Below are 10,671 nucleotides of genomic sequence, written 5' to 3' on the forward strand. Positions count from 1 at the left end.
AAAAAAAGACTCAAATAAATTTGGTCAGAAATGAGAGAGATAACATAATAATCGATACCATAAACATACAAAAGATCAACAGAGACTACTATGAACACCTCTATGGCAATATACTGGAAAAAATGGTACATTTTCACAAATGTACCAGAAGAAATGGATGAATTTTTGAAAACCTATAAACTCCCTAGACTAAGCCAGGAAGAAAAAAAAATACTCTAAATAGACAATAATGAGTAATTAAGTTGAATCAGTAATTTAAAAAATCTTCCAACAAACAAAAAGCCCAGGGCCAGATGAATTCTCAGTCAAATTTTATCAGATATATAAGGAACTGGCAATACTATCAAAACTATTACTGAAAATCAAGGCAGAGAGAGCTCTCCCTAATTCATTCTATGAAACCAGTGTCACATTGATATTAAAATCAGGCAAACACACACACACACACACACACACACACACACACACACACACACACACACTCTACACACACACACACGGGGAAAGTAGGGAGTTCAAGAACAGATGGAAGAGAGGGAGACATGCATTTCAGAAAGAGAAATACATACAAAGTATATCATAATTTATAGTTAAACCACAATTTATAATTAATTTCGTATTCAAATTTAGCCTTTGCCTCTATCATTTAACTAATCTTCCTAGGCTGCTTTTACAGGAAACATTTAATGAGGGGAAATATACAGCTCTCGTCTATCAATCTATACATTTTATGCCCAACATGAATTGTCTGCTTATAGTTTCTGGAACATACCATGTTGTTTCTCAGGTATCTGTGCCTGTCCTACAGGCTGATCTCACTACACAAAATATCTACCCTCCCACTGAAAAACTCGTATTGCAAATAATCTAAAGGAATCCTTCTCTGATCTTCCTGCCATACTCAAGAATTCCCCTCCCTCTCTATCCCCGACATCCTGCTCTGTGCCAAGAATATCAGTGTACAGAGTATTACTATGTATATGTCAGTATGCAGGGTTATATATGTACTTCCCACATTCTAGTCTATGCAGGTACAGGAGTTTGGCACTCATTTCATTACCCAGTCACTGCTGAGATATTCCTCTATGTTATCTTTTCAAAGTGGTCACTGCATTTCATCTAATGAATATGCCAGACCTGATATAAACTTGCCAAACAAAATACAGATGCTATAGAAAACACTAAAAATACAAAAATGATTTCATGAATAGGTTCAGCTAGCAAGTTTCAAAATAAACCAAGTAGGAAAAAAATTTATACTAGGTTGCTATAAAAATGAAAAATAAAGCAGGAAGGAAAATGCCAAAAACTCACTGGACAATAGTTTAAAAACTACTTTTCAAGGAAATTATAAACTCCAGCGTTTAGTTTTGTTTAGGATGTGTGTGTATGTGTGTATTAATCTGGGGAAAGCAGATTAATATCAGATTGATTTGTTATTAAACATTTCAATAAAACTCCAAAACAAGGCTGGGTGTTGTGGTACATGCCTATAATCCCAGCATGTTGGGAGGCTGAGGTAGGAGGATAGCTTGAGCTCAGGAGTTCAAGACTAGCCTGGACAACATAGTGAGACCCTGTCTCTACAAAAATAAAGAAATTAGTCGGGTATGGTGGTGTGCGCCAGTAGTTCCAGGTACTTGGGAGGCTGAGGTGGAAGAATCATCTGGAGCCTAGGAGTCTGAGGCTGTGGTCAGCCATGATAATGCCACTGCACTCCAGCCTGGGTGACACAGTGAGACTCCAATGCAAAAAAAGAAAGAAAGAAAGAAAGAGAAGAAGAAGAAGGAAGACCTGAGTCAGCACTATGTTATCTTGTGAAGCCCCTCCCCCATATGATGTCCCATGTAGCCTTGGGACTTTGCAGAGAGCCCACATCAGCAAGAAAGTTCACGTCAGATACAGTCCCTCATCCCTGGAATTCTCAGACTCCATAAGTGTAGGAAATAAATTTCTTTAAAAAAAAAAAAAAGACTGGCTGTGGCTTGTCATAAATGGATCAACAGAGAAAAAAGTCTGCCCATAAGCCTATTATTATCACAAAACCCTGAATGCCCAAATGCAAGTATCAATGATTAAAATGATTTACAAAAATAGTTGTGAGCCAGGCTCAGTAATCCTGCACTTTGGGAGGCTTTGGGAGGCTGAGGTGAGTGGATTGCCTGAGCCTGCAGGCTCAAGACCCGCCTGGGCAACTTGGCGAGACCTCACCTCTACAATAATTAAAAAAATTAGCCGGGCGTGGTAGCGCACGCCTATAGTTCCAGCTACTTGGAAGGCTGAGGCAGAAGCCCAGCAGGGTGAGGCTGCAGTGGCCGGGAGCAGCCACTGCACTCCAGTCTGGGCGACAGAGTGAGACTCCAACTCAAAAAAAAAAAAAAGTTGTGAAATCTACCTAATAGCTCTGGCTAACACAGCACCTGTGTTTGATCTGTGAAATCACAGGTTTGAATAAAGGGACCTTAAAATTCTCCTACACAAATCAAAGCCACAATGAGATAACACGTCACATCCCATTATGTCTGTCTATTATCAAAAAAAAGAAAAAGGAGAAAAAAAGAAAACAAACACAGGCTGAATATCCCTTATCCAAAATGCTTGGTAAGTCTTTTGGATTTCAATTTTTTTCCCCTGATTTTGGAATACTTGTGTATACATAGTGAGATAGCTTGGGAATGAGACCCCAGTTTATATGTATACAATCTTATACACATAGTCCGAAGGTAATTCTATACAACAGTATAAGACATAATTTTACAGAATAGTATTTTGTGCATGAAACAATGTTTTGACTATAACCTGTCACATGAGGTCAGCTGTAAAATCTTCTATCTGTGGCATCATGTTGGTGCTCAAAGAATTTGCATTTTGAATTTCAAATTTTTGAATTAGGGATGTTCAACCAGTACTGGTAAGGATGTGAAGAAACTGAAACTCTTGTGCACTGCGGGTAGAAATGTAAAATGTTGAGACAGATGTGCAGCCACTGCAGAAAATGGTTTGGCAGTTCCTCAAAAAATTAAACAGAATTACCAAATAATCCAGCAATTCTACTTTTGGATATATACCCAAAAGACTTGAAAGCAGAGTCTGAAACAAGTATTTATACATTCATGTTCACAGCAACATTATTCACAACAGCCAAAAGGTGGAAGCAGCCCAAGTGTGCATCAAAAGATAAATGTACAAATATGGTATATGCATATGATCGATTATTTTTTCAGTCTTAAAAAGGAAGAAAATTCTGACACACAAGCCAGTCACAGAAGGACAAATAAACATGATTCTACTAATAAGTAGTCAAATTCAGAGATGAAAAGTAGAATGGTGGCTGCTACAGGGTGAGAGGAGGGAGGATGGGCAGTTGTTGAATAGTACTGAGTTTCAGTTTGGGAAGATGAAAAGGTTCTGGAGATGGATGGTAGTAATAGCTGAATGGTGAATGTCCTTAAAGCTACTCCACAGTAAACTTTAAATGGTTCAAACAGTAAGTTTTATATTGTGTGCCTTTTACTACCAAAAAAAGTCCCTTTCACACCTTAAAAAGCATTTACCTTTGCTCTTCTTTGCTGGGAATACACAAATTTCACAAAAATTGAACTGCCTTTTTATATAGTCAATTAGCAAACACATGTGCAATTCAATTTTCTCCCAGAACAGGGCCTACTCCTCCAGGCTCATGTGGAACAAGTAGGAAACAGGAGGTTTTTGTTTGGTTTTATTTTTAAAATAGACTTTATGAATCAAATTTAAATACAAACAAAGTGTACCCATTTTAAGTGTGGTGTATTTAAAAATTTGAAATTCAAGAAAATTTGTTAATCATATACATCCATGCAACTAACATTAAAATCAAGATATAGAACATTTCATAACCTTAAAAAACTCCTATGTGGTTCAGCAAGCAATTCCCTTTTCTTCCCAACCCCACACCACACAACCACTGATCTGCTTCTTATCATTATGGATCAGCTTTGCCTTTTTTAGAATTTCATATAAGTGAACTCAAACTGTCAAACTGTTTTCCACTCTAACCATCAGTGTATGAGAGTTCAGCTGTTCCATCCTTGTCAGCACTTGGTATTTTAAGTCTTTTCAACTACAGCCGTTCTAGTGATATGTAGTTGCACTTCAATGGTTTTCATGTGCATTTCTCTAACAAAGAATGACACTGAGCATCTTTTGTGTGTACTTATTTGCCACTCATATATTATCTTTTATGAACTGTCTATCCATATCTTTTGCCCATGTTTTATTTGAATTATAAGAATTTTGGTTATTTCCATCGTTAGAATTGTTTATATATTCTGAAATAACAAGTCTTTTGTATGTGAATATGTATTGTGAATATCTTTTCCCAGTCTGTGGCTATCTTTTGCTTTCATGATGGACCCTTCTAAGAAGCAAAAGGCTTTTAGTTCAATAAAGTTCAATTTATCAATTTCCTTTTGTGATTTGTACTTTATGTCTATTGTTTTTAATCTGCCTACTCTAATATAGCAAATATTTTCTCCACTGCTTTCTTCTAGAAGTTTTATAGTTTTAACTTTTATGTTTAGGTCTCAGATACATATAGAGCTAATTTTCTGAATGAGCTGAGGATCTATATTAATTATTCTTCCACCCAGATATATGGCACTATTTCTTGAACTATACTGGTATCTTTGTCAAAAATCAGTTGAATATTATATATGAGTCTATTTCTGAGCTCTATTTTGTTCTAGTGATCTACATGTCTATCCCTAGGCCAACACCATTTTATCTTGATCATTACAGCTATATAAAAATTTGAAATCAGGCAGTAGACATCCTATAATTTTGGTTTTTTAAAAATTATTTTTCCTATTCTAGGTCCTTTGTGTTTTCACACAAGTAAGAGAATCAGCTGTCAATTTCTTTAAAAAGAAGCCTACTGGGATGTTTTAATTAGGTTTACATTAATTCTATACATCTACTTGGAAAGGACTAACACTGAGCAATGAGTACCCCACTTCACAAACATGCTACCTCTATTCATTTAGGTCTTCCTTTATTTATTGTTGTAATGTTTTATAGTTTTCAGTGAACAGGTCTGCATATATTTTGTTGAAATATATTCCTAAAGCAATTCATTATTTTAGATGCTATGGTAAATGGACTTGCTTTTTTTTAACTCTGTTTTCCAATCATCCCTTGCTAATATTGAAAAAATTATACCGATCTTATCTTGTTAACTTGCTAAACTCAATTATTAATTCTCACTTATTAATTCCAAATATTCTTGTTTTGTTCTCAATCTCAGAGTATAATATAAACTTTAGGTTTTTTAATAGTTGCCTTTAATCAAGTTAAGGAAATACCTTTTTATTCCTAGTTTGCTGAATAAATATTAAATTCTGTCAAATATTTTTTCTACACCTAAGATGATATGGTTTTCAGCTTTCTTCTACTCACATGATGAGTTACATCAATTAGCTTTCTAATTTTAACCTGCATTACATTCCTGGGACAAATCCTCCTTGGTCATGATACATTTTCCTTTTTACACATCAATGATTTCATTCTGCTAAATTTGGTTAAGGATGTTTGGGTTTATGTTCATAAAGGATATTGGTCTGCAGTTTTCTTTTCTCATCATTTCTTTGCCTGACTTTGGCATCACAGTAATGCGGATCTCATAAAATGGGTTGCAACTGTTTCTTCCACCACTATTTTTTGGTAAGAATTTGTGTTGGATTCGTATTGCCTTTTCCTTGTTTCAGCTTCTGGTTTCATTGCTCTTTGTTTGTTCATTTTCTATTTCATTAATTTACACTCTTACCTTTATTATTTCCTTCCTTCTACTTACTTTGGACTCAATTTTTTCATACGGTTCTAACTTCTATGGGTACATGGTTACTTCTTATGGCACAAGTAACTGATTTCAGACCCTTCTTATCCTCTTCATAGTATTCAAAGCTATGAGTTTCTTTCTAAACACTGCTTTAGCTGTATTTCACAAGTTGTCCATATGATCTGCTCTCATTATCATTCAGTCCAAAATGTTTTCCAGTATCCCTAATAATTTCTTATTTGATACAGAGGTACTTTAGAAATATATTATTCTCAATATTTGGGATTTCTAAATATCTTTTTGCTACTAATTTATAATTCCATTCTCTTAGTCAGAGAACATACCTCAGTAAGATTTCACCATTTAGAAATCTACTGAAACTTCATTTGGTATATGGTCTATCTTGGTGAACATTCCCTGTGCGTTTGAAAAGAACATACATCCTTAGGAAGCAGACCCTGAATATTTACCGTAATACAGTAAGAAAGGGATTGGCAGTAGCTGGAAACTGCCCCCGCCCCGGGGGGGGGGGGACACAACAAATGAACACTATAACATCAATAAGAATACCTGATCTCAAACTAGGCAAGGTGGGGACCAACGGGAGGTCCAAATTTACGATGACCACTTGTATACCTTATCCTGAATTGTAGCCATCTTTAAAATAAAAAAAAAAATTTTTAAAGAAAGAGAAGAATGTATGCCCTACAGTGAATAGGTGTAGTTACTTTTTGTCTAGTTCTACTACTTGTTGAGATAGGTGTATTCAGATCTCCAGCTGTGTCTGATTTGTCTTTCCTTCTCTCTTAATTCTGAGAGTTTGGAGAGACTTTTTTTAAGTTCTATTTTTGAACATACATACATTTATAATTCTTAGATGTTCCTTATGAATTAAACTTTTCTTCTGCTTTCTTCAATATGACATTCAATGAATTTTCACTTAGTTATACTTTTCAGCTCCATAATTTCCATTTGGTTATCTGTTTATTAATTATTTGAATACACTTCACTTTAATTTATTGAACATACTTATAATGGTTGCTTTAAAATTAAGTCACCTCAATCCACTAACTAAGGCCCTGTTTCGCCTGATTCAGGAGCTTAGATAACTTTTAACTGAGCCATATAGCCATCAGTCACTTTCACTTCCTTGGCCTTCTAGGCAAGCTGCCCATGAAGTTTCCCCTGAGTAGTATACCATGCTGAATTCCAATAAATATTTTCAATACTCAGAAGGTGATACGGCACAATGAAGGGACCATCTATTAACCCACAAACCTGGACTCAAATCTCACATCTGGTTAGGTAATCTTGTACAAGTTACCAAATTTTTGATCTGCTTACCTCACCTCTATTTCACGGAATTATCATAAGAATTAATCCTAAGTATATATCAGGAAAACTCATCATCACTAGTTACCATCAATGTCCAATGGACACCCTGAATTTATTTAGAGTTAGGTCAGTTTTACACATATTTTACAGAATAAACATAAAAGGATAGTGGGAAACAACTTTATGAGATACCTAAACAGGAATTTAAATGTAGCAATATATTTTCTAGAATATATGTATAAAGATTAAAAAATTTTTATATTCTTAATAATTTCCTAGTTTGGAAGGTATGTGTACCAAAATGGCCAACATCTTTTGAATGCAACTAACTATTCATCAACTGTCAAATATGAAACTGAAACAAAGTTATCTATCTTATAAATACTGATTCCAGATTGCAAACATATCCCTAATAGAGTCTAGAATATTATTACTCTGGTTTTTCTTGTACTTCCATTTTCAAAATGCAGTATCTATAAAACTTTTGATGGCTCATAATTTTGTTGAGGAATAGTCATCTCTGACCCATAATTGAAAAAAATTGTTCATATTTAGATTTATAAGTTTCAAGAAGAATGATGAATCCAATTTATCATCATTTTTATATCACCTAATTCCTTGCAAGCACTTTTGTACACACATCAGACTTCAGGATTTTTCCACTTATAAACCATTTCAAGTACACTCTTGTACACAAATATCATTAAAGATTAAAAAAATACTGTAACAGGTCCTTCTAAACAAAATGAAATAATTCAAATTTTCGTCACAAAATAACATATGCTAAAGACTTTATTGTTGAATGACTAAATAGATGAGAACAGCATATATGTTTGTTTTTAGAAACATAACATGAACTCAATAGTTCTCGCATTTGAAAAAATTCATCAAGGATATTCTCAACTCAATGTTACCATCATAATTAGAGTTTAGAGTGTTGCTATCTCTTTAGTATTAATCTTCTGATTCAATTGATACTGGTAAATCAACTGTCAATTTTCTTCTCTTTGTCATTATGGGCAGGGAAAAAATCTAAATTCTCAATGATGTCTACTAAAAACCAAAAGAAGAAAAAAAGACATTAAGATAGTATCTATAAACTTTTTTTGTATGGTCTTGATAGATGACAATACTTTGGGCAACACAGTAACAAAACTGAAAGATAACAGTGATGATTTCATTATTGAATCATCCTTCTAGATCATTCAATCATTCTTCTGCATTCTTGTATCTTAGTGTTTGGACACAGTGAAGAAAAACTGACGAGTAACAATGAAACCCTTCTCAGGAAAACAAAATCATTTCAATATACAGGAAAAATAAGATCACTAAGGTCCCATAATTCATCTTGGATTTATTAAAGAATCCCATGTAGTAGCTGTAAGATAAAATAAGTTTCATTTTGCTTTTTAAAAGTACATATAAAATGTATATTTGCTCTTTGGAATATTTCTGAGACAGAATAAAGAATCATAAAATATTGTTTTTCATATATTTGAGGCTGTTAAAATAAATACTCAAAAACTAATTTGGGCCTAATAATATACTGAAGATTAAACAAAATATACATGAAAATACTTCCTCCTCCAGAACTTGAGCTCATATTATTTGGTATTAATCTTAAAGTATTCTTCTTTCTTGTCTCCTACAAATTCTATCAAAGAGCAAACACATAAATATTTGTCAAATACTAAATTGTAAGGGCTGAAAAGAATCTTTAAAATTATCTTCTACAACTTTTATTTAAATACTGAAGAGAATAATTACTGAAGACAGTTATGCCTAGAAAAGGTAAATAATTTGACTAATTACAAAGATTTATCCTTTCACTTAGTATTTGCTGCATATATAGTGATAAATAACAGTACCCAAAATATTTTTAGTGTGCTTATAATAAAAAAAATAAAAGAACAGGTTATACTTGGACATAATCCTATTATCTAACCTAAGAACTGATAAAATGACACATGTTGAATCAAACTTTGGGCAGACACCGGAAAAATAAACAACCCTTCTCTTAATGACAATTACTAAGGATTGGCCATGTGCTAGACACAATGCTAGCACAAGAAATACAGATTTAAAAAAGACTCAGTCCTCAAATGTAGAGAGAGAGGGAGAGATATAAAAGACTCTGCATGGTTTAAACCACGGCTTGATGTCACTTTCTCAGTGAGCCTACCTTGCTCATTTTGAATATTGCAATCCACACCACAGTCCATCTCATCCTACTCTACATTTTTAATACAGTATTTCAATTGTGTAACATTCTATATAATTTAATGTACTTGCTTTTTATTGTAATTTTTCTCCCATAAGAACATGGAGTTTTGTCTGTTTTGTTTGCTGGTATAGTGACTAGCATATAAAAGGCAAGTAAATAATTATTATCATACACTGTTAAGGTCAATAAACTGACTCTTTAAGAATCACTGTATTTAGATATGGTAAGAAATAGAGGGGAGTTCCAGGGCAAGATGGCGACGGAGCAGCTTTGTCTGTGAAACTCTCCACCCAGGAGAGTGCAAAGAGACTCTGATTCTCTCCCTGGAGGCTGCGGAACCCATCATCTGCAGCCTACTCTCCAAACAGAGCTCGACGGTAGACTTTGCCGAGGCATCGCCAAGGTCTGGGCAGCTACTGTGGTGGCTGCTGCTGCCGTTCTGACCGGCAGCCATTCCACATCGCACTGCCAGTGCCTGGGGCGAGCCACGGCCTCCTCTGAGGCAGTGGAGCTGTACAGCTCCCCCCTCCGAGGCAGCGGAGGGGCCGCCACCCCCCACTCCGAGGTGGCCGAGCCGCCGCGGCCCCCTCCTTGAAGGCGGCCAAGCCGCTGCCTCGCCTGCCTCCTCCGAGGCAGCCACCACAGAGGTAGCTATTACATATTGCACCGCCTGTGCCAGTGGCCCAGCCGCCACCGCCACCACTGCCACCAACGGAGGCGTTCTACATCGCACCGTCAGAGCCTGAGGGGCAGCTGAGCAGCTGAGATAAAGACCATCTGGAGCGAGAGATAACACCACCTGCTGGCGATTCAAGCCCACCACCAGCCAGCGCTGGTCCGAGGCCTAGGCACCCTCGGTCCCATGCAGGGCCGGATACTGCGGCCGCCTGCTGCTGCTGTTCCACCACGTGCATGGGAGTCTAGGGTCTCAGCTAGCTCCCTGACTACATCGTCTCTCATCATCACCAAGCCACTGGTCACTCAGGGAGGCTCTGGACGCCCGCCCCTCAGAGACACTGGTCCCATTCCTGGTTGAAGTACCCTGTGGGGGACCCAGGGCCACTCGCGCCTCTCACCGCCTGCTGTTGGAGCTTTGGAGCTCTGGAGCTCCGGGCCCACCCTGGCTGAAGCACTCAGCCCATGACCCCAAGCTTGGAGAACCAGACAAGCAGAGAGAAAGGGATCTAAGAAAGAGACTCTGCCTCCACCTTTCTCCAGGCAGAGATTTCCATTGCCCTGCCCACCTATCAACAAACTCCACCTTGGTTCCTAAGGTAACTTTGATAAACAGGAGACAAAG

The 10,671-nt window shown here is 36.5% G+C and overlaps 1 protein-coding gene across 2 annotated transcripts in view; it reads right to left on the reverse strand.

Moving 5' to 3' along the window:
* FOXJ3 (forkhead box J3) overlaps positions 1–10,671 on the reverse strand; it is a 169,664-nt gene that overhangs the window by 52,146 nt on the left and 106,847 nt on the right. The gene's annotated exons all lie outside the window — the stretch shown is intronic.

The sequence above is a fragment of the Carlito syrichta genome, unplaced genomic scaffold (assembly GCF_000164805.1).
Source record: "Carlito syrichta isolate Samal-C Ts95f unplaced genomic scaffold, Tarsius_syrichta-2.0.1 Scaffold309326, whole genome shotgun sequence".
Classification (NCBI taxonomy): Eukaryota; Metazoa; Chordata; class Mammalia; order Primates; family Tarsiidae; genus Carlito; species Carlito syrichta.